Genomic DNA, 10,045 nt, shown 5'->3' on the forward strand with positions numbered 1-10,045 from the left:
GGATATCTGAGGGCACAAGCTCCATCGTAAAAAATTCTAGAAGATAATGCCACATGCTACCAAGTGGACAGTACCTGGGATACCTGATGGCTCAAGCTGCTTCGTAAGAACTGTGGAAGCTAATGCCACATGCTACCAAGTGGACAATACCTGGTATATCTGATGGCGCAAGCTCCATCGTAGGAACTCTAGAAGCTAATGCCACATGCTACCAAGCGGACAATACTTGGGATATCTGAGGGCACAAGCTCCATCGTAGGAACTCTGGAAGCTAATGCCACATGCTACCAAGTGGACAATACCTGGTATATCTGATGGCGCAAGCTCCATCGTAGGAACTCTAGAAGCTAATGCCACATGCTACCAAGCGGACAATACCTGGGATATCTGAGGGCACGGGCTCCATCATAAGAGCTAATGCCACATGCTACCAAGTGGACAATACCTGGGATATCTGATGGCACAGGCTCGATTGTAAGAGCTAATGCCACAGGCTACCAAGTGGACAATACCTGGGATATTTGAAGGCACGGGCATCATCATAAGATCTCTGGAAGCTAATGACACATGCTACCAAGTGGACAAGGCCTGGGATATCTGATGGCACAAGCACCATCATAAGAGCTCTGGAAGCCAATGCCACATGCTACCAGGTCAGTCCTTTCATGATTTGGTCCCCATTCAGGAGACAACACCAACTTCAAGGCATACATCTGTTCAACAAAACAGCTTTTATTGTGAATTAAATAACTTTGCAGCAAGGAAATAGCCTAAAATGTATTTGAAAAACACTTTAAGAATTTACAAATATGACAGCACAGTTTTTCATTAGTAGGGGTTAAAACTAAGGGTAAATTTGTCTTTTATGACACATTCAAAGGGCATGAACATTGGAAGACATGGAGATCGAGACGGTCCAGCATACAATCTTCTGTATAATAGAACAAATTCAATGAGGTATACTGTTCCGATGTTGACTTCAAGGTAATATATTAAGAGCCAAGAACACTGTATGTCACTAGGAGTATCTCCTCATAGAATAATGTGGCCTATTTATGCAGAAGACAAAGCTTGGCCTAGCTACTGAATGTGCTGCACAGAGAGACCCAGCACAAACGACAGAGTTGTGACATGGTATGCAGAAGTGTTTGCCTAGTATGGCATTTCAAAGGGTGCTAGGAGAGGTAAAGGAAAGGGCAAAGAATAATGGAAGGAAAAGTGTGCAGTGAATGGAATGTTAACTCTAGATAATATCCCAATGTTGTTTTAAATAAAGAATTAAGTAAAGAAAAAGATAAAAGAAAAAAATGAAGCTAACAGATCTTTATAGAAAAAATATATTCTTTTTAATAGATATTTTTTGGGATTAGTAATTTATATGAATGAATAATTATTCCTGATTTGATTGATACAAAAAATATATACCTATACAATAATAATTTCAACAATCAATTTTAGTAATACACAGAATACACATGATCTGACAAATGGTATAACCAAAAATTTGTATATACATGGAACAAGACAAAACCCTAATGTGATGAGTATCTTCACATTTCGCACAACGCGTTTCGGCTAAGCCTTCGTCAGGTGTCCGTTCACGATGATTTAACTAGACAAAAACAAATCAATTTATTTACAATCAGATAGTTAATTATCAAGAGTTAATCACTGTTTATTTTAAACAAAACTCAGGTGTTGAGTTTAATGCACACAAATATATATTATTTTATACAGGATACAAAAAGTTTGGGGTTTCGAACATTGTTACCAACAAGGTTTAATCATGAGAAATTACACACAATTCAAAGGTCAGTGAATATCCAGAATGGATGAAAAAATGAAAAATAGAACCTCACCCAAGTGTTCTGAAGGAAAATAAAGCACTAGAATGAAGTGACAGTAAACCGCTAGTTAGAAGATGAATACAAGTAGATTTTAATATACCTGAATAAAAGTAAGAGCAAAAAGGGGACACTCGGTAACCGAAAATCTAGATAGATGGTCAATCTCCAATATGATTTTCAGCTCTGGTGAAAAAACGGGCTGTAAAGAGAATACGACATGATAATTGAAAACCAAGGGAAATATGAAATGGGGCCAAAGCTAGCGCTGAGAGATGGTATATACCTAAGTTAGATCAAGCGGTTGCCTCTTTCCACAAACTGACCCCAATATTGGATTAAATGATGTATTAGGGTACACGAACCAGGTACCTAATGCAAAAAAATAAAACCTAAGTAAAAGTTTCGTCATGCCTGTTATACTATAAGGTTCCATTATTTTGTATAATTGCTTAATTGGACTGAAGCTACACTACATGCAATGGAAAGGGTGCATGAAGCAAAAGTACCTTAAATTCCTTAATGGATGATTTGAGTGTGTAAATACTGCAAAAGCAGAGGAACCGAGTCAATCAATAGTCATGCACCACAGATTAGCCTAAAAAAGAAAATGAGTAAAACTAAAATAAGATCTCATTAAATGAGCATAATGGCAAAAGGCTTTATGTTTCCCCTTAATACAGAAAGAAATGAATAACTCTCCCTCATTATACGAGATAAGTAAAGGGAGACTAACCTGCTGGTAATATGATACCATATTCTACTTCCAGAAACTTGTGAGGGAGTATATGATTAATGTCATTCTTCTCAAATGTGCAGCCTCTGGTTGATATATAAAACGACTGGAGACAAGATCAAAGAGAGATACACACGAAATATTTAATAGTGTACCTTATATGCACCTGTTTCATAACAGTGAAAAGTTACTGGCTCTACTAATACAATGGGACAATATAATATAAAACCTTATCCAACTAATCAAATTATCCCGCTAAAACTAAAGTATGAGCTAAATAGATAATCTATAAACTGTGCCAATAGAATAATAGTTCTTGTAAAGTCGTAAACTAGAGTGCCGTGGCAAGTTGCGTCATTTGTGACTGAATTAAAAGAAGAAATGCCCTGCATGTAAGTTAAGCGAGCAAGGGTATAACAAGCCCGAAATACTTGCAGTCTGGGCCAAAAACAGTAAATGGAAAACGTAAGCCAAATACCAGGGCAGACTAAATTAAATACGGGTTAACTAAAGATAAAAGGGGCCCTGCGTAGAAATTAGATGAGCGGAAATAACACAAGCCAAAAATACATACTGTCGGTTCGGACGGTAATTAATTTAGAGCACAAACACCGAGACGGAAACCCATTACTTACTTTTGGGTAGAGATCTGGCGCAGGTCGTGGCGCGAAGCGTACAGCGTGAAGCAAAGTTCTCGTTATATGTGCTCGGCGTCGAGAGCCTGATTAGCATAACCATAGAAACTAAAATATGCCTGGTGGAAATGGAAAACAGACAAAAGGAGGCTTATGGCCAGCGCCATATTGGAAAGGGGGCTCACATCGTCACCAAACATGAAGACTAGAGTATGCATGGTCAAATTGGAAAACAGACAAAGGAAGGCTTGTGGCCAGCGCCATATTGGAAAGGGAGCTCACCTCGTCACCGGTATTGATAATTGTGCTAACACGGAGCTGGAAACGAATAAGAACTATGGATAAAGTAACATGAAGGACCTCTATTTAAAAGATAATTCCAACACATCAAAATAGCAGATGTGTCTAATGGTATAAATAGTGCCACAAATTCCATGTGCAACAATCGAAGCGTGCAAAATAAAACTAAAATGATGATATTAGCCACTGTTTTTAATAGCTTGATCCCACGGGATTTCCTGATTAAGCCCTGTAATTGCTGTACCCAGAGTAAAAATCCAGAAAACTTCTCTTAACTTTCTTGTTTTCTCCGTAGTTGAACCTATTTTAGGGTAAATTTTTTCCAAAATGTACCATTGTATAGCTTCAGGCGCATGATTATGGTCCACATAATGTTGCACCATGGGTGCTTGAAGTTTCCTGGTACGTATAGCTGAACGATGTTCTGTAAGTCTGGTGTTAAAGCTTCTCCCTGTCTCACCAACATAACCCAGAAGACATGGACAGATGAGCAAGTACACTACATCTGTCGTTTTACAGTTGTTAAGGCTCTTTGGTGATATTAATTGTCCATTAAATTTGAAAGTTGATGATTCGATGGCTGTATCGCAAGATTTACAAGTGGAACATTTAAAGTTACCCACCACTGCTTTGTTGCCTGAAATATTTGTTTGTAGAAAAGTGTTGGTATGTTTAATTCTTGAATTGACCACATGATCTTTTAAGCTTTTATTGCGTCTAAACGCAAAAAGAGGTTTAGGGATGGCTCGGTCAGTGTTTAAAATTGGCCAACTTTGGTAAACTGCCTGACGTAATCTATCGTTAAGCATGGAGTGTCTTGTGATAAAGACCAGAGGAAGATCCTTATTAGGCTTGATATTAGATAGTAAATGTTGCCTATCAAAGAAACGCGCTCTTTTGTACGTATCTCGTACAATTTTTTTAGGGTACCCTCTGGCCAAAAACGTCTTTTTCATACTCAATGATCTGTCATCATAGTCTTTTATATTTGTGCAATTACGCCGCAGGCGTAAAAACTCACCGAAAGGTATACTGTTCTTTTGAGTAACCGGGTGAAAGCTGTCATAGTGTAACAGGGTATTTCTTGCTGTGGGCTTGATGTACAAGTCCACTGCAAGATTACCCTTATCATGTTTGATTTGAATATCTAGATATTCCACTTTTTCGGAACTTATGTTATGTGTGAAATGGATATTATCATCGCAGAGATTAATCCACTCGATAAATTCCCACAGTTTTTCTTGTGTATCTGTCCAAATGAAAAAGACGTCATCTATGAATCGTGACCATTTGGTCACTGATTCATAAAAAGGTGCTAATTCATTGAATACAAATTTTTTCTCGAAAAGGGACATGTAGATATTAGCCACCGTGGGGGCACAAGATGCCCCCATGCTGACACCTTGTTGTTGTTTAAATAGTTGAGTATTGAATTCAAACACATTATCTTCCAGGACCACTTTAAGGCATTCTAGAACAAAAAGAGTGGGACATTTGATATTATAGGCATTGATGAACCAGTGGACCGCATTGATAGCACCTTCAATAGGGATGTTACTATAAAGGGCTTCGATGTCCATGGTTACTAGAAATTGCGTGTCTGGGCAGAATGGTGTATTTTCGACTAAATTGATAATGTGTCGAGTATCTTGAACAAATGCTGGTGTTCTTGAGACATGAGTACATAGTAAGGCATCCACATACTTGGCCAATGGTTCGGTGACTGACCCTATGGTGGTTACTATGGGTCTGAGGGGGGGATCTATGGCATTTTTATGAATTTTCGGTATGCCATAGATACTGGCCATCTTAGGTTTTTCCTTGTTAAGGAAGGACCATTCCTTGTCACAGATATCACCATCTCTTAAAGCTTTGTTAGTTAATCTCTGTATTTTCTTTATGGTGTTAGATGTAGGGTCTCTGGTAATAGGACAGTAAAACCGAGTATCTCCAAGCATTTGTGCCATTTTGGAGATATAGGCAGATGTATCGTAAACAACAATGCCTCCTCCCTTATCGCACGTTTTGATGGTTTTGTGCTGTGTGTGTTTCAAATCTTGCAAAGCCAAGTATTCATCTTGGCTTAAGTTAAAAGGTGTCTTCTGCACATGCTTGGTGATGTTCATGATTTTATTATAAATAACTCGTTCAAACACCGCCACCTCAGGTGGCAGTTGTTCAATGGTGGGTGCTACCATGATCTATTTGATGGCACAAGGGCCATTGTAAGAGCTCTGGAAGCTAATGCGAAATGCTACCAAGTGGACAATACCTAGGATATCTGATGGCACAAGCTCCATTGTAAAAACTCTAGAAGATAATGCCACATGCTATCAAGTGGACAATACCTGGTCTATCTGATGGCGCAAGCTCCATCGTAGGAACTCTGGAAGCTAATGCCACATGCTACCAAGTGGACAATACCTGGTATATCTGACGGCACGGGCTCCATCGTAGGAACTCTGGAAGCTAATGCCACATGCTACCAAGTGGACAATACCTGGTCTATCTGATGGCGCAAGCTCCATCGTAGGAACTCTGGAAGCTAATGCCACATGCTACCAAGTGGACAATACCTGGTATATCTGACGGCACGGGCTCCATCGTAGGAACTCTGGAAGCTAATGCCACATGCTACCAAGTGGACAATACCTGGTCTATCTGATGGCGCAAGCTCTATCGTAGGAACTCTGGAAGCTAATGCCACATGCTACCAAGTGGACAATACCTGGTATATCTGACGGCACGGGCTCCATCGTAGGAACTCTGGAAGCTAATGCCACATGCTGCCAAGTGGACAATACCTGTTATATCTGATGGCGCAAGCTCTATCGTAAGAACTCTAGAAGATAATGCCACATGCTCGCTGTCCTGCCTTCTACAACCTCTATTGATGCTAATCAAGAAGCACCCACCTTGCCTCTAAGTTAAGTTAAGTGTATTTATTTTGCATAGTTATTGAAAACCATTTCAATATATGCTTTAAAAAGATGCAATAAAATTATTGTTATGCAATAATAAAAATCATAAAACATAAGACAGAAGCTGACATTATTGTACATTAAACAAGCATTGGCATAGCCAATAGGTCTCGCCTTTGGGACCTTATAAGTGTTTAGGCATGCAACAGTCGATGTTGTTGCACCAAGGATATTGTGCTGCATACCTAAATACTTATAAGGTCCCAATAGCGAGACCTATTGGCTATGCCAGTGCTTGTTTATTATGATGCTGAAACTTGATCTTAGCATTTCTCATTTCTCCAAGTTGATGTTTTGCAATGAAATTTATCAAGGAACAATACACAATTTTATAAGTAATGTAAGTGAGTATATTTGTATTTAATGTTGTTAGTTTTCCACTGAGTCGCTGCAATTAGAGGGACGCACTTATAACCCTTCCAAGTGGATGCTTTTTAATGAATCTTATTGTGCATATTTTAATGTTTTTGGTAAACTGCCGTCTTTTATCTGTCTGTCTTTTATGATCTGATTTAGGAAGATTGAATATTGATTATTGATTGATACTGATTGTTTGACAAATGTTTATTAATGTAAAAAGCACACACACTCTCCTCAACCGTATACCAAGAACTTCAAACTCTTTAAAACAAAGTTTTTCTTCTTCTTTTCTTTGCCTTGATAATGTGAAACAAACGTAAATAAGAGTCTAACGAGACTTTCATTTAAGCTAGAACGTCTTAAAGGACAGAATATGCAGAGCAGATTTTCAACACAAACATTGCGCTTTTTGCTTCATATGGAAGAATTGTTGTAGGTCATTTGAGAATGGAAGACTCAACGAAGATCCACATGAAAATTCTCCATCAAGGTAACAATGTCGTGAAATACATTTTCAAAACTGTAGTCCTGAAGATGAGGAGCAGTTCTGTGAAGTCCACTTGGGTAAAAGTGCATACACTGCACACTCTCCTGTAACCGACAATTCAACCATTCTAGTTGCTGCAAAAAGGCTCTATTGCTTTTGGGCATTAAATCATCTTTCTCTGAATTATGGGACCGAGAAGCAGGCATGCTCTCAAGTGGGAGAGAGGCCATTTAGTATCTAAAAGCGTGCATCCATTGAGGGCAGCATGCTAAAAATTAAATAGAGATCAACTGTAAGATTCGAAAGCAGGAGCGAAAGCCGTATAGGAGTGATTAGCCAGCCTGTGAAACACAATCGTTTTCAGTGTAGCGTTCAGCCTTCCAATGTCCAAAATCCCCTAACAAATTGCATCTATTTCTCAAATTCAAATTTCTGACAATAACTCAAGCATTATATATTACCTCATCCACATAGAGACATTTTGAGAGACAGACATAGCGAGACACACAAAGAGGGAAAAATAAAGAGAACACCTTACAAGTATTGCAATGAAAGTGCAACATGGCCTGCAACAACAGTGCAGATGAGAGGTGCTATACAAATGGGGGAGAGTGACTAAATCGTTCTGTACTAGTGTTAATGTGAGGTGCCTCACTGCACTCTAAATATGTGCTGTCTAGTGCCGAAACTGGAATAAGAGATGCCTATAATACTAAATAGGAGACACCTGAAGTACTGTGGTTGGGATGATGGTCCCAGAGTGCTGCAGTGCGATTGATTGGCTCTTTGTAAGTACCGTAGTGTGTAGTGTCTATCATTGTCAGACTATTGTGTAACATAAGTATTGTGTCCTAAATATCATCTACAAAAATATTACCCTGTTGCAAAAAATAGTAGTGGAGGACATTTTAAACAATATATATAAAATGATATTTATGTCAGGCGCTATTTCTATATATGGTATTGTGACATCCATCCCTCAGATGCACCTCACCATGAAGAATAGATTTGCGCCTTACACATAATCCACTATGAACAGTGAGCTACCAAATACTGCACTTAAGAAAACACTACATTTAAAAAATCATCCTGTTTCATTACACTTTAAGTCCATTATGTATGCCAAACCTTGAGGAAAGTACCACAAAGAGTAATAACATATTTTGTATGTTGCCGATGGGAGGATACCACGGCTGGCAAGATCTGAACCGAGCAGGAAAATCCTGGAAGCGCGCCACGCATCTTCCCTGAACCACGCTATCAGGTGAGGTGATGAGCATGCACTCTGTGTCCACTCGTTAAGGGTTTGGCGGGTGGGGGGTACTGAGTTTCAGGGCACAGTAATAGCAGGAGGGCTGTCAGGGGCACCCGCAGAAAAAGACGGGTAGATCATGCTGTCATTTACAGAGTAGATGTCCACGACATTCTATTTTTGTGCGCAGGATGGAGTCACTAACAGGCACCCGATAAAGAAGGGGTACTCTGTGAACAAATGCATTTGTAAAGAGAGGTTTATGCATTTTTTCGGTGCACACACATAGCACCGTGAGGTTACACTGATGGCACATGTGTGCTATGTAGAGAACGGTAGCGTGCTCTAAATTAAATATGGAGGGTTTGCAGCACCAGGCTCACCTGGCATTAATAAATGTATTCTTTCTCAGGTCTGGGAAAGGCCACACACTGAATGGGGATGTAAAGTACGGCAGTATACATGGGGACTGCAGAACATGGCACAGTATGGGTAAAAAGTAAATGTATATTTACTGTAGTGTAAATTTGTAAATCAGAGCTCTTGTACAAGTAGTGCAGCGTAAATGGAAAGCGCTGCATTAGTGCCGTGCACATGCTCCAGTATGGATAATGAAGAGGTTGCACAAGTACTGCTTGAGAACTGTACGTGATGGTGAGTGCACACACTTTGCTGTATGAATGAAGGAATGATGCGTGTGTATTACAGTGCGGCCGCGAAAGTGAAAGTGATCGCGGTCGCGATCAAGCGCGGCGCGTGCCCGCACACATGCACTGTAGCTCTAGGCCGGCCATGATAGCATTTTTTTAAGCCCTCACAAAAAGTCTTGCCAGACCAGCGCATGCGCTGAGTCAGGCGAGACCTAAAAAGTTAGCAGTACAGACGATGTCAAGGATCCTTTGTTCGCAAAATAAAATGCAGTGCAGTCACTGTTCCTTGCTAGCCCTGGGCGTGGGCATTTTTAAGGATGTGTTGGGGTGCCATAGAGAGCATTTTGGGCCATATGTATGAAAATACATTTTTGCGATTCTCAAATAGCGATTTTTTGCGAATCGCTATTTGAGAATCGCAAAACGCTATGTATGTAGGACTTGCAAATAATTTTGTGAATCCTACATATTCCTTAATTGCGAATTGCAAATTGCGATTCGCAATTAAGGAATACCTCCCCATTCATTCCTATGGGCCTAGAAGCCTATAGGAATGAATGGGAAGACATTCTCAATTTGCGATTCTCAATTAGAGAATCGCAAATTGAGAATGCAATTTCAAGGGTGCCAGGGTGTCAAAAGGACACCCTGTTGCACCCCTGAAATGTGCATGTGTGCACATGCAGCACACATACATGCCCTAAGGGCATGTATGTGCGCCACATGGCACTTTGAAAAATGCAAATAAGTGAATTTTTCAGAGAAATCGCAAATTACCACCAGCTTGAAGTTGGTGGTAA

The 10,045-nt window shown here is 39.8% G+C and overlaps 1 long non-coding RNA gene across 1 annotated transcript; it reads right to left on the minus strand.

Annotated features, from left to right (window-relative positions):
* Nucleotides 1-712: 712 nt before the first annotated feature.
* LOC146783164 (uncharacterized) lies at nucleotides 713-3,360 on the minus strand. The gene is made up of 6 exons (XR_014970949.1): nucleotides 3,216-3,360; nucleotides 2,581-2,686; nucleotides 2,354-2,442; nucleotides 2,131-2,216; nucleotides 1,948-2,046; nucleotides 713-1,612 (listed from the first exon to the last, which is right to left on the minus strand). It is a non-coding gene; the product is annotated as an uncharacterized LOC146783164 (long non-coding RNA).
* Nucleotides 3,361-10,045: the final 6,685 nt, after the last annotated feature.

This window comes from Triturus cristatus, chromosome 11 (genome assembly GCF_964204655.1).
Source record: "Triturus cristatus chromosome 11, aTriCri1.1, whole genome shotgun sequence".
Lineage (NCBI taxonomy): Eukaryota > Metazoa > Chordata > Amphibia > Caudata > Salamandridae > Triturus > Triturus cristatus.